We start from the raw sequence: 26,861 nt of genomic DNA on the forward strand, positions 1-26,861 counted from the left end.
TCCTACGCTCAGTGTTTTGGTAAGACTTTGATGTGTGCTGTGGTTGAAGACAGTTGAAAGAAAGGACAAAAAAGAGGCAGGTTCTTCAGCTGCATGTAGGTGCAAACTCATCAGTGCCTGGATATTCAGATAGAAAAGGGGGTCCAAAACACTGGCACAAGTTTTCCTGGAGTTCCCACCTCATGTTTTCTCCTATCACTGAAGAATTCCTGATCCTATGAACAATTCCTTAACCTCATTTTACTGACAACAGGCACACCAAGTGCGTACCAGGCATGATCTAGCAAGCCAGGGAGAAAGGATGGAGTAGAGAACTCTGTTCTTCTCATTGCCGCTTTTATACCATTCATGAGGACAACTTCCCCTCCCTCAACCCTTAGAAACAGGAATAGTTGAAAAGCAATTCACTGAGTGATCACTACAAAACCCAGCTGAAATAGCATAAGAAGGGACAGTATGACCTTGTTCACCTACAGTACACTCATTCCTTAGCCAGCTTCTTGTATCCTATTAAATGCGTTAGCACATTTACAGCTTTTGAGCAAAGAGGTTGAAATCCAATCTTTAAATAGCTTTAACTGTTAAGTCCAGAGTAATACTCACTAAAAACCAACCAGACCAACGCAACCACAAAACAACAAAATGAAAAACACATAAAAAGCACCCCGAAAACCCAACTGCAACTGATCACTGAACACAAGGCAGCAAGTCTATTTGTGAGATACTTTATCTTGGGTTGGTCACTGACGGTGTCACTGTCCTACTGACAACTGAGTTTACAGAGTTAATGTAACAGCAGAAATACAATGGACAGCAATGCATTACTGCACAGTTAGATAATAATGACTTTAAATTATATTAATAATTAAACAATGCATTGAATTATTAAACATGAATCATACATAATCTTATTTAGCTGGTGGCAATGACCATCCTGAATGTAAACTCTTCTTGTTCTTCAACCAACCTAGTTTTAGGCTCTAATGGGCTTGTAACTCAACAGAAGCAACTGGGAGTAGTGGCATGAGCTGCTACAGGCATACAGTTTAACCACTGACTTTAACTGATCACATATATTCATCCAATCTTTACGGTCACTTGGAAGAATTCCTGGCTGTAGCAATTCCTAGGAATACAACAGGAATAGTGAATGAATTTGTTTTCATGCACACAGTGTGAAGAAAGAGGAGAGAAGTAGGCATTACTAATCCTCGCCTTGCAGATGGGAACCTGTGGCACAGGCGAAAGCAATGCCATGCCCAAGATCACAGGCAGAGAAGCGTGATTTTAACCTGAAGGTTCTGATGTAAATTCTCCCTACTCCATGCATTGACAGCTGCTCTTCAAAGCACCAAGACTGACGAACACACCTTTCACTAAGCACTTCAGACAAACCTACATTTTCAGAGGCAAACTGACCTCTATTTCAACCTAAAAACCTAATGCAAACAGCAGAAGCCATACTTGCATGTACTATTAAGGATGTAGTAATGTTTGTTAAAGCCAGAGCACATAATAAGAAGGTCCTTCTTTCTTGGTGTGTCTTTAACACTTACTACCTTGCCCTTTCCCATAAAGCCACCGCTTCCTTTTGCCCTCTGCACAAGCAACACAATGCTGGGAGCAACACTCTGGGAGCGTTTCACGTGAGGAACACAGAAATACACCCCGTAAAACACTTCTGGAAGAGCACCAGAGCCGTTTCTCTAAGGTTGTATTAGCAAAATCCAAAGGATTTCCGTTTGTCCTTCCTTCCTCATGCAAAAAAATCCCTTGCAAAGGTGTTAAGGAGCAGAAAATGACTTTGTGACTTATTTAAGAGGCATTTTAAATGCTGCTCCTTCAGCCCCCAGTCAAACAAGCCTTTCCTTTCGCCATTAACATACTCCTCATCTCAGAACTGTAACACAACCTGCACTTGCAGCCAGGGACCAGCAATGCTTTTGGTGCGCTGCGAGAACGCTCCTCTCAGATTTAAACGCTGCGTTTTCAGTTTGTGGCGAGTGAGCAATAAAAGCATCAGGAAGTTCCACACTTCTGAAATGACTTGCTAAAAATAATCTCATCCCACCAGAGAAAACAGCAGCGTGAACTTGCCCATCAGTTCACAGCAACGTACTTTCCCCACAGCACACGGAGACGTTCATCTCGGTGTGTCTATGCTTAAACCAAAACCTCATGCAGAGCCTAAACGTTGGCTGTGAATATGCTGATGTTGGCTGGAAGCAGCTCTGCAGCCTCCCGTGGAGAGAGCTGGTGGTTTTCACCTGTGTAACCTGGATCTGAATCCAACACCTCATTCCCCTGCTCAAAAAGGAGTTGGAAAAGGAGCTCCCTGAGATCGACAGCACATGCCCATTGGGCAGCTGTATTTACAGTTAAAGTAGGTAAAACAACAGGTTCTGATACAAATATAAAGCCATTTCCTGATGGAATTAAAGCACGATTAGAAGGAAATAGACACACAAAGAATTACCTCTGTTCCTGCTGAAAGATACGTAGTCAGAACAGGACAAGCTGCCTGCTTCGAGCCGTTAATAAAAAGAAGAGCAAGCGACTGAATAGCTTTCGGGTGAATCCAAATAGTTTTTGTTTCTCTGCTGCAGTTTCACCACTCCCACAGGGTAATTTCTACGTTCCCTTTATAACGAAAGCAAAGTACAGGTCAGAATAAGAAAGGGAGGAGACCAGAATAACTCCACTGTATTAGTCAAGAGGCTGTCATTCTTGCTTTCAGATAGGGGAAACAGGGCTGGTGGGACAGGAGGGGATTGAGAGGGGGTGTTTATGCTTAATAAACCAGACGCTGGGTTCATCTGCATTCTGTATGACCTGATTGGTAAAAGCAGGAAGCAAGAGAACCTTTCAAGTGCATGATTTATGGAAAGATTATCACATGATTAAAAAGCACAGAACAAGAAGGGTCAGATTCAGCTGTCATCTACGTCCATGTCAAGCTCTAGTAACTGCTGCCTTTGACAGATTTATTCCGTTCACGATAAAATGCCTGGTGTCTATAAGGACACTTTAAAATCAGAGTTTACCCTCTGCTTTTCAATATAGCCACTGTTTGACATGTGCTTAATGCAGACTTTCTGTGCTGGACAAGAACCACACCATCTATTTGCAGGGTATAGTTAAGCCCATTTCAGCCACTTCTCCTCTATCACTCTGTCTGCAAACAGTGCAGCTGCCCACCACTGATCTACACACTCTTGTACGCTTACACACACTCCTATGAATGTTTTAAACCCTGTTGTAAAAACTTAAAAGGCAGGACTTTTAAATGTAAATGCACTGGAAACTCTCTATTTCATGAAGAAAGCTAATGACAGCGTCTGCTCCCTGAATTGAATAAAATAAAGGATGAGGATGCAACATCCAGCAAGGTATGGAAATTGTTGTTCATGTAAGAATAAGAAACAGAAACACCCTGGTTTTCACTCTGGTATCAGCAGTAAGGTCTGTATCTCCATGAAAAACTGGCAGATGAGATCAGTTACAGGCCACTCGGTTGCTGTCTCTCACACATGGACTTCTATATAAAGAGGGAAAAGCGTTAAGATGTGAAAGAAAAACTACAGAGCATTGTTTACTAGGATGCTGCCTGAGTGCTAAGAAAAAATGGAACATAAAGGGGTAAGAAACTAAGAGCAAACATTATGGATGCCACTGAAACAGAGCTGAGCCGAGGCAGCTTCAAAGCACGGCTGTCCCTTGAGCAGCTCAGATGGCAAGAGGTTAAAAGCACTGAGGAAAACCTGAATCATCTGACCTAAAAATGGAAAAGAGGAGAGAAAAAACCCAGACTTCATGGTACAGCTCACTTTTAATATGATGCCCTCTTTTAAATACTGAAGGACTGCGTTCCCTTTTGACAGATACTTGGTAAAACACACACATTGTGCGTGCGGGAAGTAGAACCATGATAGCAATTCATTTTGTCAGGCCAGAGTCAGAAACCTCATCTGGATTTCACACACTGCAGCAGCAAAGTATGAATCAACATTGGGGTTTGTGATGCTGTGAAGTGGTTGAGTAGAATCTAACCTGACTGCGGTGGTTAAAATGACACAGATCCAATTATAACACTGGCATCTAATAATGAGAGGCAATAAGAATGTTACAAAGCACAGCTCTCTCTGTGCTGCCTGAAGAGTCAGGCACAGTCAGAAGAGGACATGTAAACAGGTAAGCATAAAACCTGGAAGAGGTTGCCTGAGGTTGCGAATGCCCCATCCCTGGCAGTGTTCAAGGCCAGGTTGGACACAGGGGCTTGGAGCAAGCTGCTCCAGTGGAAGGGGTCCCTGCCCGTGGCAGGGGGCTGGAACTGCATGAGCTTTAAGGTCCCTTCCAACCCAAACCAGTCTGGGATGCTATAACACTGTGTGTAGTTGAAAATACAGCCCATAAAGTGTTTTTGATAGTCCTGAATGACCAGATCTTCAGGTATTTTCCTCTACTTGAGAACTGTCAGATCTACCTCCAGCTTGTGCAGCAGCAACCCCAAGAAAGATTCAAAACAAGATAAAAACATAGTTACAAAAAGCAGTCACTGTTTATCATAGAGCCCAGGAAGTGGTTCTGTTTGAGAACTCCTGCACACAACTGAGTGCTGATTTATGAACCTGTCTTCACTGGAGTAACTCCAGCATCCTTCACCATATGCAGTGAATAGGATGTGGCATTCACGTCTACGAACACATTCTGGGATGCTCTGCATTCATACGGTGACTAGATTACTGGTGAGTTAGCTGCTGGCAGGAGTGGATTTATCTTACTCAGCTACAGATGCCCCAAATTCAGGCTTCTCCTAAACTGCATTTGTCCCTGCCTGTGGCAGGGGGTTGGAACTCAATAATCTTTAAGGTCTCTTCCAACCCAAACCACTCTGTGATTCTATGATACTCCTGAGCTGTCAGAAAGAGGCAATTGCTGACGGCGAACCTTATTAAATTCCTTAGGAGTAAGGATTTACACAAACACCAGAGAAAGAAACAGCTCTGCAAGTCAGCATGACAGCAAAGCAGACTTCTGCATCTCCGCAGGCAAAAGCTACTGTCTCCAACTGGAATGCAGCTTCCCAAAAAAGAGATCTGAGCATGAAAAATCTCCAACCTGTTGCTTTCAGTTTCTCGCTCATTGACTCAGAAATTACTTGCAGATGAGAGAGGAAGAAGGGTAATGGGGCCACATACTCACATAGATGGAATGCAAGTGAAGCAGTAGATGGCAAAGGAGTATGAGAAGAGAGTAACGACTGAAGAGCAGCAGTTGTGACGAGCACAGGTTGTATCCGATGATGCCACGTCCCTGAATAACATGGTTGTAGGTGAGGAGCACAGCTGAGCTCTATGCAACACCCTGTGCTGCCAGCAGCAGCCAGGGACACTCACCGAAGATGCAGTGAGCTGTGCTTAAGGTATCCTGAGCATCCTGGTACAACATGGGACACACAAGGTAACCAGCACCTCATTCTGCACAAATAGAGCCCTAGACTGGTTTGTATTGGGAGGGACCTTAAAGCTCATCCAATTCCAATCCCCTGCCACGGGCAGGGACCCCTTCCACTAGAGCAGCTTGCTCCAAGCCCCTGTGTCCAACCTGGCCTTGAACACTGCCAGGGATGGGGCAGCCACAGCTTCTCTGGGCACCCTGTGCCAGCGCCTCAGCACCCTCACAGGGGAGAGCTTCTGCCTAAGAGCTCAGCTCAGCCTCCCCTTGGGCAGGTTCAAGCCATTCCCCTTGGCCTGTCCCTACAGGCCCTTGTCCCAAGCCCCTCTCCAGGTTTCTTGTGGCTTATTAGAAATGCCTGGTGTTTTGTTTTGGGGCATTTTATCAGCACCTTTTTATTTCTATTTTATTTATAAAATATTTTATATGTTATTTATATCAGCCCCGTTCAAACACTCAGTGTCTCACTAGACTTTGGCAGGAATTAAACTACAGCAGCAGGAACAACCAAGTGACACTGGTTACTGGACTGCTGAATCCCCGTCCTCTGCAACCATCTCCTTATAAATCAGAACCCTTCAGAAAAGATAATAAAAGATCTGAATGATCTAAAAACAATGGATTCCTAAACCCATGATGTTCTTCATTCAAGGTGAAGACAGCTCAGAGCTGCTTTGAGTTATGGGAAGAATTAAAAGCAGACAGAGACCTACAAGGGATTGTGCATTTCAGCCAAGGAACTATATATCCAATGCTGCCAACCCATCTTTGTACCATACTTAAATAATGGCAAAGATGTCCTTTGAAGTGCTACATTTGAATTCCATCATTCATTTCCTGAGGGTCCCCACCAAAAACAGTGGAAGAAAAGCCAATCTAATGAAATTCTAGGTTGATTACACACAGGAATAGGAAAAATAAATGCATGCCTGTCTCCTAGTTCACTCAAGACCAAGGCCAGACAGGAGGTATTAGTCACTCTTCTCAGCACAATATTAGGATGTTGAGTGCAGCCAGTCACAGAGTAACGTTGAGAATGGAGCCATCAAATGGGTTTCCTGGTCCCAAATTCACAATCAAAAGAGAGACTTCTCAAAGGGAAGGTTAAACATGGGAACAGAGGAGAAGAAACTGAGCCTTGGAAGGTGGCTGTGCCTCCAAGTTGAATCGTCATCCAATTCCTCCAGAGGAAAGGGAGTGTTTCTCCATGACACAGCCAGCAAAACATGCAAGAGTCACATCCTGGTGAAGGGCTGCAGCTGACCTTGGAGGACAGCTTTATGCATAGCAGCCCCTCCCTGAAGATAAAGGGTAGGAATGCAAAGGGAAAGGGACTTATTTTCAGGAAGGAATTAGGAGGATATTGCCCTTCTTGTGGGAGAGGGCTCATATCTGCATCTCCAACATGCATGATCAAAGGATGAGCTGAGCAAGCCTTTGCCACCACCCTTTGAAAGCCCAGGGACAATCCTCATCCTCATCTAAGTGGTGCTGCCAGGCTGAAAACCACAGCTCAGCAGCATCACCAAGGGTAAGCACAGTTCCATCAACCATCTCCCAGGCCCTGGAAAACTCCACAAGAGTAAAGAATTAAAGACAAACTTCCTATTCCCTCTGCACTGCAGGAGCATTACCTGCTTATAGGGACTGAAATGCGCCTGAACTGCTGCTCCTTCCACACTTCTGCAAACTACATCAGTTTAATAAGGCATTTCTATGCATAATAGTGTTGCAAATTATGAATCCATTTGAGTGTCTTCAAATGAATCTGAGGATAGATTTGACTCACTTCGGCACGATCTGACTCATGTTTCTGGGGTATGGAAAAACCAGTTTGTGACTCCTGGAGGCTGTAAACTCTTGACTCTCACTGTATTTTACTTAAGAACACTCCATTTTATTTAAGCCATATTGCCAGAACTCTATTTCTTTATGCATCTGCAGCACTGGAGGAGAGAACAAGGAGAAAACAGTAAGCAGAGAGTGAGTTAAGAGTAATTTCCTTTTGCTAGGGCAGGAGCACATGGCGTATCTGCCTTTTTGAGGAAGAAGCTAAGTATGTTTTGGGTTAAAAAAGGCATGTTTCATTTTGCTAGAGATAAGCCTCATGCTCAAAGACTAAGATACCCAGTCAGTGTTAGGTGGTTGCTGAGCCAGTTCAGCTTCTGCATACAAAGGCCAAACTTTCCTATTATATAGGTTTTGTAAGATTCCACCTCCTTTGATTTCTGAGGAGCTAATTCCCTATAGTGAATGTGGATGGGCCGCTGTGAAGTTACTCTGTGCGCACACAAGACCCACCAAGTCTGTTCAAACTCATGACACAAGGGGAGAGGTCCCCTCTGAACTCTGCACTGGTGCTCTCGGTTACAGCGAGGTTCTCTCTGATGGGATTTACACACACGGCTTCCACAAACAGCTCCAACCACCACCAGAAAACCCCATATAAAGTCTTTTGCATTGTCAAATGTACTTCCCTAAAGGACAGGATTCCTTTTAAGAGCAGCTCATTCAAAATGATACAAATGACTTGTAATGTCTGTGTGAACATCAGATCCGTACTAAGGACACACTCAACATGAGCTGCTTCTGAGAATCAAAGTTCCATTCATGAAAGCAGCAACGACTTAAGCAGACACAGTATGATTTTACTTGACATTATTTTCACTGAGCTGCTGGCGATTCATTGTAAACTCACGACCTCAAAATGCTTCATAATGCAAAGAATCTTCCAAGGAGGCAGACTCATTAATAAATGAATGAGGACTAAGGCAGAACATATGTTCAAGATCAGTCTGCTCGGTCTCGAGTGCCAGACACTTGGTTTCTTTGTGCCAGTGGACTTGAGGGGTTTTGCATCAGATGCTGAAGAGGTCCAGGAAGTGTCAACATCCATCAACAGCACTATTTTAGCCTGAGAATGCAAACTAAGCTTCCTCCTAGCACTTCCATGGCCCAGCAGAGGAAGAGTGATGCTAAGAAGACTGCTGGATCCAGCTTGCAGACTCACACAGAACACTGGTTATTAGCCAGACCCTCAGCCCCCTGGTTACCTATAGGGGCTACTGAGAAAATACATCCAGAGCCTGTCATGAGCACACAGACAAACACAAGCAGCAACAGTCTCCAGCTGCAATGAGGCAAATTCTTATTAGAACTAAGTGAAAAATAACATCTTCAATATGAAAACACTGGAAGAGAGGAACAGAAACGTTGTCACCTCTGCTCTGGACCCAGGCTGAAAGCTGGGCTGGGTCAGCCTGGAGAAGAGAAGGCTCCTGAAGGGGAGACCTGAGAGCAGCTCCAGTGCCTAAAGGGGCTGCAGGAAACCTGGAGAGGGGCTTTGGACAAGGGCCTGTAGGGCCAGGCCAAGGGGAACGGCTTGAACCTGCCCGAGGGGAGACTGAGATGAGCTCTTAGGCAGAAGCTCTTCCCTGTGAGGGTGCTGAGGCGCTGGCACAGGGTGCCCGGAGGAGCCATAGTGATTACTACAATCAGTCAACAACTCCCCAGCAGTCACAAGTTTCAATCTAAATCTGAAGCTGCTCAAACATCTTCCAAACACAACAGTTTTGACACTGCAAGGCACCGGTTGCATGGAAATGTGCCGATTCCATCCAAGTGCTCTATAAAAGGCACTAACTGGCGGGCAGGCCAGTCTGTCCAGCTTCCTGCCAGGCTGCCTGCCAGCCCCAGGGTGGGTAACTCCAAGCTCCCCAGTGCATAAAATAGAAGTCAGATATGAGCAGGCTCCCACGGGATGGGAATTCTGCTTCCTGGAGCTCTCTATTTACAATAGATCCTCTATAGGGGTGTGTGTGGTGGGAAGAACAGGGATGCTTCTGCTGTCATACAGCACCAATGGCTTCTCAGCAACAACGTTTAAGACTTGTTGTATTTCAAAAGACAGATGCCACTGCTGACAGCACAGGAGGGGGATGATGAGGCATCTCTGCACAAATCTGTGCAAGGGAAGACAATCCAAGCAGCAAGATGACAAATGAGAGGTGGGGAATCCCTGTCTCATCCCTTCTACAGCATGTTTGCAGCCATTGTATTGCATTAAAATACATTACAGCTAGCTTGTACACATACTGTAGGGGCTTTTAACACCCTGAGCTGAAACCCAGCAGCCAGCCTTCAGGAGTACACTGTCTCTGTGTTGCTAGACGTGGAATACAGATGCTCTGTCACAGCACAGTTGCAGCAAGGCTGACGGCTAACACAGAACAAAAAGCCCAAAGAGTTCTGCTTTTGTACTCTTTACTTCCTCAGCTCTACACATGGGATTCTTGCCAGGATGTTGGTAATGGCAGTGGAGAATGCAAAGCTGCACATCAGTGTGTCGGGCTGCTTCTAAGCAAGGATGTCTCAATGGATTTAACTCCCCTGAACTGCTTCTGCAACACTTGGCTGTGTGAAATCGATGTGTTTTCCTGCTTAAACTCTGCATCCACTAGCTTGATATCTGCTTGAATACACTTCTTGCAACAGCAGCAGCAGCATCTCATGACAACTGTGCAGAGATTCATACTTGCCATGCTGTACAACATGCGGGTGAGCTGTCCACTGATGCTGGGTAACAGCATTAGGGTTGTGGTACCTCAACCATCACTCCTGTGGGCCAGAAGCTGATGAGAAGCTGATGATGCTGCTGAAGTGCTGAGCCACAGCACTGGATAATGGTACAGAGTACACCGGCAGCGTCGCCATCAGGTTCCAGGCTGGCCACCCACCGGTGATGCTCCAAGCTCTACTTGATCGATGACAATACCGATGTAAAGCAGTCGACAAAGGTCTGTTAGGCCGGGAGGTTTTGCAACTCCAGCCTGCTATGCAAAATGAACAAGGAAATGCCTCTTGCCAAACCACACCCCCCCAGAACCAGGGACACCGTGTACCCAACAGCACTCTCGGTCTGCAGCCCTTCCCTGGCTGTTTGGACAAAAAGTATCTGTTCAATCCTACCTTAAGCAGAACCTTGGTTAATCAATACCATCTGAATGGATTTCTATTTATTCTTGTCTTTGGGAAGGCATGAGTGGGGAGGAAAAGGATTTAAAGTAAGCTTATACAAGCCTATAATACTACTAATTGAAGATGTTAAAGTGCTTTACCATTAGCAAGTAAAATGTATGTATCTGACAGGAGAAATGAAGCAGGAAAATGCAAAGCACCTTGTCCAAGCTTAGCAACAGATGAGAAGTACAAACTGCATACAGAGCTCCAGCCTCCGTGTCTGCATCCTATTACCCTTTTATTTCATAAGACCTCAATCTCATTTTGCACTGCAAGGCTTTCCATATAGTTTTAAATGTTAATTCTGAGCTCCATCTCAGTAGCCTGATGTGATACTGTCTCACCCATTATCTCCTCCTCTCGATACATACAATATACAAGAGATTTAGCATTTGAGAGCTAAGAAAGAGATGAAAAAGTCATAAATTCTAATCTAAAGGCAAATTCTTTTTCATACAGGCCTACTGAATACAGGTCTGAAGCAGCACCTGTAATTCTTGATCCTACCAGGAGAGAAAACACTGCTTGGAAACTGTAGGAAAACTGAAAGTCCTAAATATATACTTTCAGTAGCATCTTAAGATGTTTCCATTTCCTGCATTAATATGTTGTATCATGTATTTTATGTATTAACTGCTTAGCCATACCCACGCTTCACTGCAGGCAGAGACGAAACAAACATCCAAACCCATCACATGATGTTACACTGCAAGGATGAAGAGCATCGCTCAAAGAGCATCCCTTTAGTAACATTTACTTTTCTGCAGCTTGGATGCAGGCAGCTCTGCACATACCAGCAGAGCAGTGGGTGGCAGGCTCCTGGAGAATTCACACAGCTTAAAACAGTCGCATCCAAAAACATCAGCTCGTTGGAAATGAGTTAGATGGGGTATCATACAGCAGTATATGTGCCATCTGCACCATGCTTTGCTCACACTTGATGTATCTGGCTTTCTGACACTGAAGAGCATGTGATAGGGCTTGTGGTGGCCACAGAGCTTTTGGAAACCCTGCGGGTTGTGGTCCCTGCTCTGCTGTATACCTGTCATTGCACCTTCACACCGTAAGTGCTCTCCCTAAAGCTCATCTCTCTCATCAGAGTAACAAGCTCCAGAGTTTCCTGAAGCAAGCTTTAAACTGGATAGCTGCTTGTACATAAGGCAACGTAAAGTACTTCGTATTATTAGGGCGACCTAAAGATGCTGCGAGGGCTGGAGCAGCTCTGCTCTGGAGCCAGGCTGAGAGAGCTGGGCTGGGGCAGCCTGGAGAAGAGAAGGCTCCTTAAAGGGAGACCTCAGAGCAGCTCCAGTGCCTAAAGGGGCTGCAGGAAACCTGGAGAGGGGCTTGGGACAAGGGCCTGTAGGGACAGGCCAAGGGGAATGGCTTGAACCTGCCCGAGGGGAGACTGAGCTGAGCTCTTACGCAGAAGCTCTTCCCTGTGAGGGTGCTGAGGCGCTGGCACAGGGTGCCCAGAGAAGCTGTGGCTGCCCCATCCCTGGCAGTGTTGGTGGCCATGACAACACAGCAGCCAGGATGAAGGGGGATGAGGGAAGAAGCACTTCTTGTATGGAAGATGAGCAGCAGTCTCCCAGAAGACGTGCTGAGAAGCTGGAAAGGAAGAGTGCAGTTCAGACATGTTCACAACTCGATGTATCTGCAATGAATCTTACAGAATAAAATCCCTTTTTTCCCTTTTCATATGAAGTTACATCTTGTCCCCATCACCTTCACGCCAGACTGAAAGCCCAAAGCAAATAAAACTGCGAGATATAAACCTGCTATTATAAAACTGCAGGCTCAAGAAGGCAGAAACAGTGATTTCTAAGCTGGAAGTAAACAGGCTGTACTACCTCCATCCCTCAGAGACTACACGTTACTGGCTAATCCGCAGGCAGAACTCAGTGACTAAGGCTACTCACAAAGACTTCGTGTCTTTGCAAATGAAAATGGGTCTTCTGGTTAAAAGCCAAGGCTTCAAACATAGCTAGCCACGTCCATGTGTTAATAACCATGTCCGTACTGTTCTGTGTTCATGTGAACAGATAAAGCGAAAGAATATGTGAAACAGTTGTGAGTCATATAGCCTTCAGCTTTCACCCCTGAGCTAGAGAAATCAGCCTCAGTTAGGGGAAAATTTAATCTAAATACAGATTAGTAATGATGTTTTAGTCTCGTGTTAAGTAAAAGTATCATTAATACACAAGCATTTACATGGTCAAGGTGATGGTTTTTCACCATTTACAAAGAGCAGGACCCATCCTTTGCCTAATGCTCGCTTCCCAGCACTAACAGACACTTATACAGGTATAAAGAGTGTATTTAAGATCCTGTATTCCTCTTACTCTGTGTGTGACTGTGTGCAGGTGTATTTGCCTGAAGAGAACCAAACAAGACAGCAGAGTAAGCACCACTGCAAGCTGGATACCAAACTGACTTAGGATTTACATTCCTAAGATCCAGGTAAACCCTGCATCCTGGAGATGTAAAAGGAGTTGAAAGCCGGTGCTTTTATCTTGCTTTTTGAGCAATAAATTGAAAGAAGAAAAAAGACTTTAGAAGCACTGGTGTCTTGCACTTTCAAACATTAAAAGTCTTATAAACCCGTACTTTTAGAGTATGGGACAGATTCTGATTAAGAGAGCACAAGGGAGGAAGGCAAGAAAAGAAGGCTTGGGAGAGATTTATCCCTGTGTTCGAGTATTTAAAGGGTGGCTACAAAGATGGAGACTCCCTTTTAGACAAGGAGGCCCATGGAAAAGATAAGGGGTGATGGGCACAAGTTACTCCTGGGGAGATTCCAAATGGACACAAGAGGAAAGTTTTCCCAATGAGAGCGTTGGAATCATCTCCCCAGGGAAGTGATGGATTCCTCAGTGTTGGACACTGTCAAGATTCATCTGCACAGGGTGCTGGGACATCTGAACCCAGGTCATGCTTTACCTGGAAAGCTTGGACCAGATGATCCTTGAGGTCCCTTCCAACCTGGGGTTCTATCATTCTATGCTGATTAACACATGCCATGTACCAGTTCGCTTGGGAACGTATAAGCCAACTCTTGTGAACACAGATATTCCAGGTTCACACTAAATTCCATGTTCAGCTGCTAAAACAAGTTTTCTGCAGTTGTATTCCTATGGGATAAGGGGACACAGAAGATACGAGAGTTCAGCTGCCTGGGGCTTCCTGCGCCCTGGAACACGGCTGCAGAGAATCCAGAGCTGATCCATAGCCCATCCTTCAGCCCAACAATGTGCAGTGAGCAAACGGGATCACTCCAGCACACAGCTCCATGTGGCACAAGAGCAGTGCTCCTACAAGTGCACATAAAGATGTCTCAGCATTAACGGTACCAGACTTCTGTGTACAAAGCCATCCTACTACAGACACTGATATAGTGGCAATGTGATAACCAGTCCCAGCACAGTCCCCCTGCAAAGCACACATTAACTTACAGGTACTTTCGTATCTGACAAAACTTTAAAGTGCTCTTTTAAGGATAAGCTGTGTTTTTATGTCTCTAAGTCATGTAGAAGCCAGCACTGTCAAATGGGGAGTTTCTGTTTGAATACCCACTGCCTGTGCTAACGGCTACTCCACATGCATCCAACAGCACTGACCTCTTGGTCGGTTGTCTGCTTTCATACTAGTGTATGGCATGAAAGGAGAAAACATCCACCTGAAGAGGGAAATGGCTTTCTTCACTGCTGCTGCCTGTGCTTTTCAAACCCTCTTCAGTGTTCAACTCGCTCAGGTATCAGACTTGAACAGCAACAGAGAATCATAGAATCATAGAATGATTTGTGCAGGAAAGGACCTTAAGATCATCCAGTTCCAAGCCCCTGCCTGGACAGGGACACTGCACCTTAGACCATGTCATACAAGGCTCTGTCCAACCTGGCTTTCAACACTGCCAGCAATGGAGCACTCACAACTTCCCTGGGCACCCTGTGGCAGTGCCTCAGCACCCTCACAGTAAAGAACTTCTTCCTTATATCCAATCTAAATTGAACCCATCACCCCTTGTCCTATCACTACAGTCCCTGATGAAGAGTCCCTCTCCAGCATCCCTGCACACCCCTTCAGATACTGAGAGGCTGCATGACACTGTTTGCTCACATATGTGCAATGCATGGGCTGGTTCACGAGGGCAGGGATTAGTCTATTCCTGCTGGAGAATCAAATACTAATAGACACCATTGTGTTCAAAATCTGAAGCAGATACGGTGCCCTCACATCACAGGTAGGGGTGACAAACAACTGACAAAGTGACTTTGCGGAAGGGACATGAGTTGGCAGAACATCAACTGCCAGAGAAAAGCTTCTCATTACCTGGTCCCTTTACTAGACCACTCTCCATCTGCACACAGATGGAGATATATATATATATATACACACATAACCATAGAATCAATCATGTTGAGCTCTTCAAGCTCATTCAGTCCAACCATTCCCAGCACTGCCAAGGCCACCACTGCCCCATGGCACTGAGGCCTCGTCTCTACGGTGTGTGAACACTCGCAGGGCCGGTGCCTGCAGCCCTGCCCTGGGCAGCCTGTTCCAATGCCTGAGCACCCTCTGGGGCAGGAATTGTTCCTCAGCTCCATCTAAACCTCCCTTCGTCCCTGTGGTCCCGAATATTAGTTTCTTCTGTAAGACATTTACTGGAATTACTACACTGACATGACCCAATGCACTCTTGTGGAGATCCTACAGTGTAGACATAATCCTGAATCCTGAGCCCACCTTTTAAGTGCAGAGATTATTCTGTATGATGACCAGCACTATCTGTGAACACAACAAAAGCTATTTTGGATCAGTTTAAAGTACAATATTGAAAGCCCTAAGGTTTGTGCCTTGCAGTAAAAGCCGCTGATTAAAGTGCACAGTTTAGATGGAAATAATGAGGCAGACAACAAATCAGGACAAGGGGGAATGGCTTTAAACTGACAGAGGGGGGATGTAGACTGGACATTAGGAAGAAATTCTTCACTGTGAGGGTGGTGAGGATCAAGTACCCCAGATCCAAAGCCTGACTATTTTAAGGAACTGCCCAAGGAGGAGCTAACCGCAGAACTTACTGCTTCCCTCACTGCAGAGCAACCTAAACGATGATTGCAGTATCTGATGTCTAACTAGGAACCATCAAACAAAGAACACAGCAGTGTGTCAGAAAACTTAAGTTTCAAGATGAAGGGACTCTGTGTAACCCTGGTCTAAAGCTGCTGTTTCTACCTAGAGCTCCAGCTGTGTAAAGGTTTGGCATAAACACCTCTCCCTTTTCTTTGCACACATGATACTCCAGATGAACAATCTAATGGATTGCCTTGGAAACGCAATACAGAGCTCCCTATAGGCTCTTGGCAGAATTCCTTTCTTACCTGCTCCCAACAAGCAATGCCTAATTTTAACAGCCTTTTCCAGTTGCCAGAAAGCCACATGGGTTGTATCACGTGTGGCCACCCCCCAGAGACAGACAGAGCAGGGATCATGACTCAATCCTTGCATGCCTGACAATGCATTCAGTCACAGTCCACCTCAAGGACTGCACCACTCACTTTGGTTTTGTCCTGCATTTGTTCCTGCAGCTGTTTTCCTCTCATGACAACCCACGGGAGACAAGCTGGCAACACAACAGACCCCGTAGTGTTGCTGAGGCTTACATCCATCAGGAGAAACCAACAGCTATGAATGGTGCTCAGTATATATAGAAGGAAGGTGTTAACAACTATCCTGGAGGAAACCTTTCTTCTTGTATCAACATTTATGCCAAAAAGCCTACTGTGCAGAGTGCATCATCCGCCAGCCTCCAGTGCAAATGGAGAGGGAAATGAAGGAAGTCTTTGGTAATTTGATTAATGTTTTCAATAGGAATTTTGAGACAGACCCCAGAGTGGTTTGTGTTGGAAGGGACCTTAAAGCTCCCCCAGCTCCAACCCCTGCCACGGGCAGGGACCCCTTCCACTGGAGCAGCTTGCTCCAAGCCCCTGTGTCCAACCTGGCCTTGAGCACTGCCAGGGATGGGGCAGCCACAGCTTCTCTGGGCACCCTGTGCCAGCGCCTCAGCACCCTCACAGGGAAGAGCTTCTGCCTAAGAGCTCATCTCAGTCTCCCCTCGGGCACGTTGAAGCCATTCCCCTTGGCCTGTCCCTACAGGCCCTTGTCCCAAGCCCCTCTCCAGCTTTCCTGCAGCCCCTTCAGGCACTGGAGCTGCTCTCAGGTCTCCCCTTCAGGAGCCTTCTCTTCTCCAGGCTGCCCCAGCCCAGCTCTCTCAGCCTGGCTCCAGAGCAGAGCTGCTCCAGCCCCTGCAGCATCTCTGTGGCCTCCTCTGGACTCTTACATCCCATCACAACTTCTCTTCTCCACCTCGATGAGGCACTTCTCAATGTAGTTTGGCACGACACTCCAATAGAAAACTTACTGTACATTACCAAGAGAGGGATCAGGACATTAGGGAAAACTGAACAATGGGAGTTCTCCAGAACAAGCGCTGGCAACTGCATTATCACTTCCAGCACTGACTACAAGCATTGCAGGGAAGAAGTTGACCTCATGAAGGACTTTTCTATTTCTAACTCTGATCTCTGAGGGAATGTGCTACGGAAACAATCACCCTACTGAATCATTTCAGGAATTTTACAGCCGAGAAGATTTATTACCATAAAACAGGTCTTGGAAACAAGAATATTTGAGGAGACTCAATAGCTGTTAAATCAGTGCGGAAAACATGATGCTAAAGGAATTGCATATGTCTGACACATGTTCTACCACTTTTTAAATAGAAAGTGCCTATAAAAAGCAAGTCTGTAGGATTACTTACTCTTTTCAGACCAAAAAAAGAGACACAGGTATAAATGTAAAGTCATAGGAAAACAATATAGAAAGCATCACAAAAAGCTGTTTGATGAACTGAAGCCATCAATACTTTCCAAACCTCTGTGTGAAACACATCCTCATCCCTCAGCAAGCTGAGACACATTCTGCAGCCTTACAGATACTTTAAAGTTGAGTCAACAGTACACAGAAAGGCTCACACAAGCTTTTAATGAGTTCACTTGCTAGCCAGTGTGAAACCAAGCTCAGACTAACCTGAGGTCTGGTTATTAGAACTGCAATATCGATGTTGCTGTCACATAGTACAGGTTGAAGACAGCTAAAAGCATCCATCTTTGCCTTTGTCTATTACAAGTGAATCAGCAAGCCTTGTTATCTAAAATACTACTGAGAAACATCCTGCTTTCTTGACCAAAGTGGAAAAGCCTCCTGCACTAAACCATCAACACACACAGAACTCTCAAGTAAATGGCTTGGATACATCTGAAAACACTCAGCCAGAAATACAGCAGCCTTAAAGTAAGGTTAAAGCTTTTCTTACACCAACAGATACTATGGCAAATACCAACAACCTCTGCAGCCCAAAACCCCTTTCCAGCCCTTTGTGCATCCTTGCAGGTTGGTCTGGCTCTCCAAACATTACCAGAACCAGTCTAACAGATAAAGCCTTTCCCTGCAAACCTCCCCTCTGCGCATCCTTGGACCATCACTGCTATAATAACAGTAATAAAGCAACCACATGGCACTTATCTTGAACTACTTTATGCTTGATACAGCGATGAGAATGGGAAAGACATTATCTACCCAACGCAACTCACCCTGAACCACACAGCTTGGAACCAGGGAACTCAGAACAGCTCTATGAACTGCACATGCTCCACTCACAGCCCAGGAAATGACAAAACTATTTGTCCTTTGAATTAAATGACTGTCTTATAGAAGACCTGGCCCATAGTCTTACAGAAGAGAAGAATGAGCTTTCTTTGACTTACAGTTTGGATTGTCCTGGTTGTACAACTCAGTCGCTGTTTCTTCTTCTGCAACAAGACAGAGAAGACAAATTCTGTTATAAGAAGTATTTGCTTGAAGTTTGTCATTATATTGGTAATTAATGCTTCACGTTTACTGTTTGCTTTCAGATAGCACTGGAAAATACTCCCATCATTCATAAATGCTCCATCGCTGGCAGTGTTCAAGGCCAGGCTGGACAGAGCCCTGGGTGGAATGGACTCATGTGAGGCGTCCCTGCCCATGGCAGGGGGCTGGAACTGGATGATCTGAAGGTCCTTTCCATCCTAAACCATTCTATGATTCCATGATTTTTGTTTCTCTGATTTTGATTGCCAGACTATTTCTGTTACATGGAATTGCTCTACCAAGATGAACTGTGGACACTGCCATCTGATTTCAGCGTAACACTGCAGAACTAGAACTAAATTCCCAATCCTATTGCAGAGTTTCCCAAAGAAATTCCTTGTAGCCACAGAGAAAGTGAAGAAATGTAAAGAAGGATTTAATTGCTCAAAGACAGTAACATAGTGTTTTGTCAGACTCTGTGTCTGTTCCTTGTTGGCCTTCAGCATCTACTTCAGAAAGGTGATGTCCTTGGGTCTGGAGCCATAGATGCTAAAGGAGGCTTCAGACACCCTACAATACATTGTTTAATATGAATAGGTTGGTCATCATGTCCTGCTCTGCACGTTGGGTTCAAATCTGTAAGAACAAAGAAAGTATATCTATATAGGGTGGTGAGGCACTGGAATGGGTTGCCCAGGGAGGTTGTGAGTGCTCCATCCCTGGCGGTGTTCAAGGCCAGGTTGGATGAAGCCTTGTGTGGGATGGTTTAGTGTGAGGTGTCCCTGTCCATGGCAGGGGGGTTGGAACTGGATGATCTTGAGGTCCTTTCCAACCCTAACTATTCCATGATTCTATGATCTTATGTGAACTCACTTGTGTTTGATAAAGCATTTTGAAGGTTAAAACAAGAAAAGCAAGCAACCAAAAACACAAACCCAAGAATCTCAGTAGAGTTATGAGAGCATTGTCCTTGAAAAGAATGCTCTAAAGCTACATTCTCTATTTAGCCACATAATTAATAAACCTTTAGCAGACACAGAGAAACTTCCTCATTCCCTTTCTATGCCAAGTAGTGACCTGGAAGAACTACACAAACCTCCATAAAGAACTCATATGTGCCAGATAATGGAATAATTAACAGCGGATGTACTGGAAAATGAAGTGCAGAGACCTCTCCTCCCTCCAGGTTAGCACTGTTCTTGTTCTGAGACAATCACTTCCAAGGAAAGAAGAGACAGAAAGAGGAGGACACTCAGAAAGAATCCGGCCTCTGGCTACTGTCTGCAGACAGGAGGGGTAACAGAGCAACAAGTAAATGCTGACATGGATTTGAAAACCTGCTTAACTTCCAAGCAAGGTAGGGAGCCATGGGAAATGGAGATGGGGCAGTAATCAACACAGTCACCTGAGCACCTGAGTTTTCATGCCAGGTCGTAGTCTTTTCTCCTAGGAAAGAGAGTATCTCAGTAATTCACCAGACAACTCTCATACAGGTGTATCCCAGACTGGTTTGGGTTGGAAGGGACCTTAAAGCTCCTCCAGCCCCAACCCATTCCACAGGCAGGGACCCCTTCCACTGGAGCAGCTTGCTCCAAGCCCCTGTGTCCAACCTGGCCTTGAGCACTGCCAGGGATGGGGCAGCCACAGCTTCTCTGGGCACCCTGTGCCAGCGCCTCAGCACCCTCACAGGGAAGAGCTTCTGCCTAAGAGCTCAGCTCAGTCTCCCCTCGGGCAGGTTCAAGCCATTCCCCTTGGCCTGTCCCTACAGGCCCTTGTCCCAAGCCCCTCTCCAGGTTTCCTGCAGCCCCTTTAGGCACTGGAGCTGCTCTCAGGTCTCCTCTTCAGGAGCCTTCTCTTCTCCAGGCTGCCCCAGCCCAGCTCTCTCAGCCTGGCTCCAGAGCAGAGCTGCTCCAGCCCTCGCAGCATCTCCATGGCCTCCTCTGGTCTCTCTCCAGCAGCTCCATGTCCCTCTTGTGCTGCTGCCCCAGAGCTGGATCAGGGCTGCAGGGGGGGTCTCCCCACAGCACAGCAGAGGGGCAGGATCCCCTCCCTGAGCTGCTGCTCACGCCCTGGGGGTGCAGCCCAGCACACGGGGGGGTTCTGGGCTCAAGCACACACTGAAGCCGGTTCTTGGGGAGCTTCTCATCAACCAACACCCCCAAGTCCTTCTCCTCAGGCTGCTCCATCCATAGAAGCACAGAATGGCTTGGGTTAGAAAGGACCTCAAGATCATTCAGTTCCAACCCCCTGCCATGGGCAGAACTGTATTTGCGCTTGGGATTGCCCCAATCCACGTGCAGAACCTTGCACTTGCACGAAAAGGCCAAGTGCGTGCGAAGTGTTTTCTCAATCTCAACCAACCTGAATTCTACCACCTCAATATGAAATCAACACATACATCATCTGGGGGCATGAAATCATCCAACTCCTGTAACAGGGACACCATTAACCTCCAAGCTATTTAATTTCCCAGAACAACAATAGAGCTTTATGAAGCGTGCTTGTCACTAATGACCTGACCACCGCTTTTGTGAAGCTCGCCTCTAAAATGCACAGCCCATAGTTGTGGGTTTAAAAAATGACATTTCTTCTCTCAAAACGCTGTTGTGAAGGAAGAAAATAACAATCCAGGAAGGAATTAAACTCAAGAGTACCATCAACTATACAAAGGAAAACCACACAAGTCCACATTTCATCATACTCCTCCAGATTTTAAATAGATCAACATATTTTGGAGCAGGGTGTGATCTTCTGCTAGCTATGCCCCTTCCAAATTGGCAACTCCACTGAATTCAGTAGCTTCTTATTCCAAATCCTAAACTCTGGTTGAAAATAGATCACACAATGGAGTCCTACAGCTGAATATACTCTAGGGGAAAATAACCTCCTTTCATTTATTGCGAATTCATTTGCAGGACAGTATAGCATTAGTATAGACAAAACATATGTATTATAGCAACAGGGGAGAGATTCTGTGCGAACAGTTCATAGAATCACAGCCTGGTTTGGGTTAGAAAGGACCTTAAAGCTCACCCACTTCCAACCCCTGCCATGGGCAGGGACCCCTTCCACTGGAGCAGCTTGCTCCAAGCCCCTGTGTCCAACCTGGCCTTGAGCACTGCCAGGGATGGGGCAGCCACAGCTTCTCTGGGCACCCTGTGCCAGCGCCTCAGCACCCTCACAGTGAAGAACCTCTTCCTTATCTCCAACCTGAACTTGCCCTGTTTCAGTTTGAACCCATCACCCCTTGTCCTATCACGTCAGTCCGTGATGAAGAGTCCCTCTCCAGCATCCTTGTAGGCCCTTTCAGACACTGGAAGCTGCTCTGAGCTGAAGAAACTCACATCCCACCAGTGAGATGAGCCTGAAACAAAGCACAAACCTCTTGTTCTGTTGCTTTGAAACAGGAAAAGCCAAAATCCCAGAGCCCTTAATAGTCCAAACAGTGATTTGTTTAGATACCATGAGATCTTAACAGAACCCAACACAAAGAGGATGTCTTGCACACCAGATATGGAAGGGTTGACGTATATATTTACCCCTAATGTACCTACTCTCTATATATATTGGAACTAGATGATCTTAAGGTCCTTTCCAGCCCTAACTATTCTATGATTCTATATATACATATCTCATATATATTTACTCCTATGTATACCAGGTATACATAGCTAACAACCACCTAGTACAGACTAAAAATAAACTGATGTAACACAACTCAAGTACAAAGAGAGGTCTTCCTACCTTCCAGATTATTAACAAATAAACGAAGGGGGAAGGAAACTCGTACTCACTTTGTAACTCCCTCATCAACCTTGTTGTCCTGGAAACAATTCTTCTACAAGAGAAGTAGTACTTAACTACTAGGACATCATCTGCTACTACTTTTTCTCTCCCCCAATCCTCTTTCTGCTCCCACACTGCTCTCCATGCTTGAGAAACAGTCAGAAATGAATCTTCCCCATAAAATGGCACAGAAACTGCCCTCAGAAGAAAATATATCCTTCCATTTGAGTATGGAGCACTTACGGAACATCAGGTTTGCATGAAGCCTTTGGAAAGGGTTGTAAATCTGTTGTTGCTGTTAAAATGACCTACTAACATGTTTCATTTTAGGAGCATTTAGCCCTGGCAAAAGGTAACTGCTGATATGATAGCAGCACATTTGGCCAAGGGAGCAGAGTGAGAAATCCCAGCCTATGATCCATAGACACAGAAATGCACAGCATGCTCGGTCAGAACAGCTCAGCACTCACTTGTAGGTGATAAAGAGCCCTAAATGCTTACAGACTGCAGCCCTATACAGAAGAAGATTTGCTATATGGGTTCCACTCTTGATCTCACCTACCATGAGCTTCTTCCCTCTATTGTACTCACCCAGATAAATTACACTGAGAACCCAGCTGAGTACAACCGATGTTCCCAATGATCACTGCAATGATTACTGCCTCCCCAAATGCTGCTCAGCTCTGACTGATCAACCCAGAGGAGAAGGACTTTGGGGTACTGGTTGATGAGAAGCTCTCCATGACCCATCTTCAGTGTGCGCTTGAGCCCTGAAACCCATCTAGTGGAAGGTGTCCCTGCCCGCGGCAGGGGGTTGGAACTGGAGGAGCTTTACGATCCCTTCCAATCCAAACCATTCTGTGACCCTATGACTCAGTGACTCCATGTCAGGGACTGTCCTCTGAGGCCCCAGCAGCACAGCTGGTAGCCATGGGGTTACACAAGCTTTCCCAGACCCAAACAGGGCAGCCACATCCCAGCTGACCAGCAGGAACAGCCCCAGCTCCATGCTGATCTCTGGGTGATGGCCAAGCACTCATCAACACAGGCTGAAACCATGGCCAGGGGATGAATTACAACATCCCAGCACCCAGAGCCATCCATGCCCTTCCCTTCTCCATTTAGAATCGTTCCTTTTGAGAGAGCTCTCTCTCTGCTCCTGCTTGAACAGAAAACTTCGTTTTAACTTTTGAATGAAGTAAGAGCTTGTTTTAGCAATCAGATTTCCCCAGGAAACAGCAGCCTCGTTTCGGATCACAACCTTTCGCTCCACATTGTGCTGCCTTTTTGCTACACAGCCCATTTGTGTCAGACGCAGCAATTTGGCCTTACCCAAACCGCATCAATCCACTGCAATAAACATAAATACACTTATTTAAACACTTACAAACTGTTACTTTATAAACTGTCACTTTATAAACTGTCAGTCTTTGTGTACATTTTGCCCTGACCTCTCAGTTCGCCTGCCCATACACAGTGGTTCACAACGGCACTGCTCTCAGGTGGGAAAAATCACAATACACTCCCTTTTCAACTGAGAGCTGTTAATGGCCACAATTACCCCCCCCAGCAAATCCAAAGGGGGTTTGGCTCCTTCAAAGTACCCATAGTTAAATAGTTACACTCAGCAGTTTATTCAGTGTGATAACTCTTAGTTCTCAACATCTCTTTGCTAAGGAGTAGACCTACCTTTTCCTGTGGCTGCCCCTAACTTCCAATGTATTTAGAAGGTCTTCTCATGTTACCTGTTAATACCAGTTATCCATCTGTTTGTACTCTGGATTTTATGTAACTCCTATCTTGTAAGCTTTTACATTAATTTTGAATTGTTTGTCCTTGTTTCTACTTAACAAATGACTTATTTAATGTATGAACCTGATGCACCACTCTCTGCTTTGTTTTTCTGTTGTGGTTTGATCCTAGATGCTGTGTTAACCCTCAGGTCTCCATGTATCCTCTTATTCCCTTGCAGATCTGCTCAAGAGATCATATGCTTATGGGTAAAATTAGCTGAAATCTCAATTAATTAGGATCTGGAGTTGCTATCAATAAACCATCAGCATTAACAGATCTAAAATCTCCTACGGACCCATACAAGGGTTTTCTTTTGGAAGGGACCGTAAAGCTCCTCCAGTTCCAACCCCTGCCATGGGCAGGGACCCCTTCCACTGGAGCAGCTTGCTCCAAGCCCCTGTGTCCAACCTGGCCTTGAGCACTGCCAGGGATGGGGCAGCCACAGCTTCTCTGGGCACCCTGTGCCAGCGCCTCAGCACCCTCACAGGGAAGAGCTTCTGCCTAAGAGCTCATCTCAGTCTCCCCTCGGGCAGGTTAAAGCCATTCCCCTTGGCCTGTCCCTACAGGCCCTTGTCCAAAGCCCCTCACCTGGTCTTGAACTGCCTTTGCAAAATGCCATGGAGCAGAACCCATCACACCATAAGGATTACAATCTCCTCCATGAAGGACCCAGTTGCTCAGGCAGCATTTCCTGCACAGACTGGGTGCCAGTGTGTGCCATCAAGCAATAAAAACATCTACTCAAGTCTGTCTTCAGGCATCAGAAACTGAGGGGGTTTGAGCAGCTTATCCCTCACACCACGCACAATGAAATTCCATGGTGGAGACGGAGGGGAGGAAGCTATTTGGAAACTCAGTATATGCATGTAGATGTAAGATGATGAAAACTGTGGTGCCTTACAGCAGCCGCAGCGCTGCATGTGTTACAAACACTGAATTCTGACTACTCCAGTGAATGTATCCCCCCCCAGCATTAGAAATTCCCCATGTATAATATAAATCTTCACATTTGAGCTCAAAACAGGACCAGGTTTAACAGCCATTTCTTAAAGAGTATTTAGAGCCTCCCTGTGCTCTGGTACAGAAGCGCACTGTTACCTCAGGCTGGGAAACCTTCCTTTCTCTAGGTTTCTTACTATTATTGCAGGCAAAAATTCCAAACCATGGCAAAGCTTTTGCCTTCTGCTGCCACTGAACAGCTGTTGCTGCAGGACTAAGACAGGAAAAGGCTGAAATCATGATTTTATCTAGGATTTCTTTATCTAGGATTCGGAAGTGTTCAGGGCCAGGTTGGACACAGGGGCTTGGAGCAAGCTGCTCTACTGGAAGGGGTCCCTGCCCGTGGCAGGGGTTGGGACTGGATGAGCTTTGAGGTCTCTTCCAACCCAAACCATTCCATGATTTTTAGTGTTCAGTAGAGCTGAGTATGTTATGGGGGGGAAATGAAGGCACGGAGTGATGCAGCCACCACCACAAAGTAGGGCAGCGACAACAGAAGGGAAAAACCCTCAGTGTGAAACCATTAATGCTGTTCTACCCTCCATACAAACACCAACGCAAACCCACCCCAACCCAACCGTGCAACCCCCTCTGATGGGTCTTTTGATGCTCAGTAATGCTATTAAATACCTACTAATGCTGACACAGAGACCATCTACAGCATTGCCTAATTACTCGAGGCTATTTTTCCTCTCAGCGACTCGCTGTAATGTCCATTTACCACATGAAATTACACCAGCTATTTCTTTCCATGGAGATATTTCCAGTGGAGTCAGCGGGGATTCAACAAGGCCATCATAGAAACAGAACTCAGAAAATAGTATTTCCGTAAGAAACCACTCCGGTTTATTGGGTTAAGAGGCACTTGCGAGTGACTCACACTGACATAAGCCTACACTAAATGCAATCTATCGATGATAAAAAGGAATCCGAAGGAAATCATACCTTTAGGAAGCCACCTCGGTGGGTTCTCACCTCGGTGGGTTTATTACGTGGAATCACATTAGCTGTTCCCTCCAAATGGGAGGACAAATAAATTAGAAGCTGAATTTCAGGGGTTTAATAGCATGAGTGCAGCATGTTCCGAACAGTAGTAGCTGCCACACTAAGCACAATTAGAGCAGGATGGAAGAGCCCTGAGTGGAAGCACTGTTTGCCTGTGTCAGTCCCACAGTCCTGCACCCACATGTTGTGCCCAAAGGAGTGGGAAGAAGAGGAAAAGCCATTAAGCCACATCGCCCCACTTTCCCTAGGAAAATTAGGGTAGATTGTAGCAACAGGACAAGGGGTGATGGGTTCAAACTGGAACAAGGGAAGTTCAGGTTGGAGATAAGGCAGAAGCTCTTTACCGTGAGGGTGCTGAGGCGCTGGCACAGGGGACCCACAGAAGTGATAAATGCTCCATCCCTGGCAGTGTTCAAGGCCAGGCTGTGAAGAGCCTTGGGTGGGATGGTTTAGTGTGAGGTGTCCCTGCCCACAGCAGGGGCTTGGAACTGGATGACCTTAAGGTTCTTTCCAACCCAAACCATTCCATGATTCTATAGATGATGGCAACCGTTGTGATTCCTTCTGCCTGTACACTGGGTTTGATATCCCATTTGGCATTTCTTGGGGAACTCTGACTTGTCTCCAGGGGCTGTTCCTGCATCTTAACATGCACTGGGGTGTTCTGGCACAGCCGAGTGAAGCATCAAGGCTTTGCTGAAATCCTGAAGGATGCATTCACAGCTCTCACACCTCCTTTAAAACAGGGCAGCAAGCAGGGAGGCTGCGACTGGTATGTAGCTTACTCCTATAAATGGCAACTACGGAATCTGTTCTTTGCCTCTTAATATTGCCATGAGGAATAAAGGGCTTTGAAGAAAAGTGTTAGTAAATATTACATGTGAAAGGAAAGTTGC

The 26,861-nt window shown here is 45.8% G+C and overlaps 1 long non-coding RNA gene across 7 annotated transcripts in view; it reads right to left on the reverse strand.

Moving 5' to 3' along the window:
- LOC136010343 (uncharacterized) overlaps positions 1-26,861 on the reverse strand; it is a 136,058-nt gene that overhangs the window by 49,099 nt on the left and 60,098 nt on the right. For 6 of the 7 annotated variants that reach the window (XR_010610859.1, XR_010610868.1, XR_010610871.1 and 3 more), the window contains exon 3: positions 18,297-18,341. The exons of the other annotated variant lie outside the window; for it this stretch is intronic. This is a non-coding gene — a long non-coding RNA (uncharacterized LOC136010343). The remainder of the gene's footprint in view (positions 1-18,296; positions 18,342-26,861) is intronic. 7 annotated transcript variants of the gene reach the window in all.

The sequence above is a fragment of the Lathamus discolor genome, chromosome 1 (genome assembly GCF_037157495.1).
Source record: "Lathamus discolor isolate bLatDis1 chromosome 1, bLatDis1.hap1, whole genome shotgun sequence".
In the NCBI taxonomy this organism is placed as follows: domain Eukaryota; kingdom Metazoa; phylum Chordata; class Aves; order Psittaciformes; family Psittacidae; genus Lathamus; species Lathamus discolor.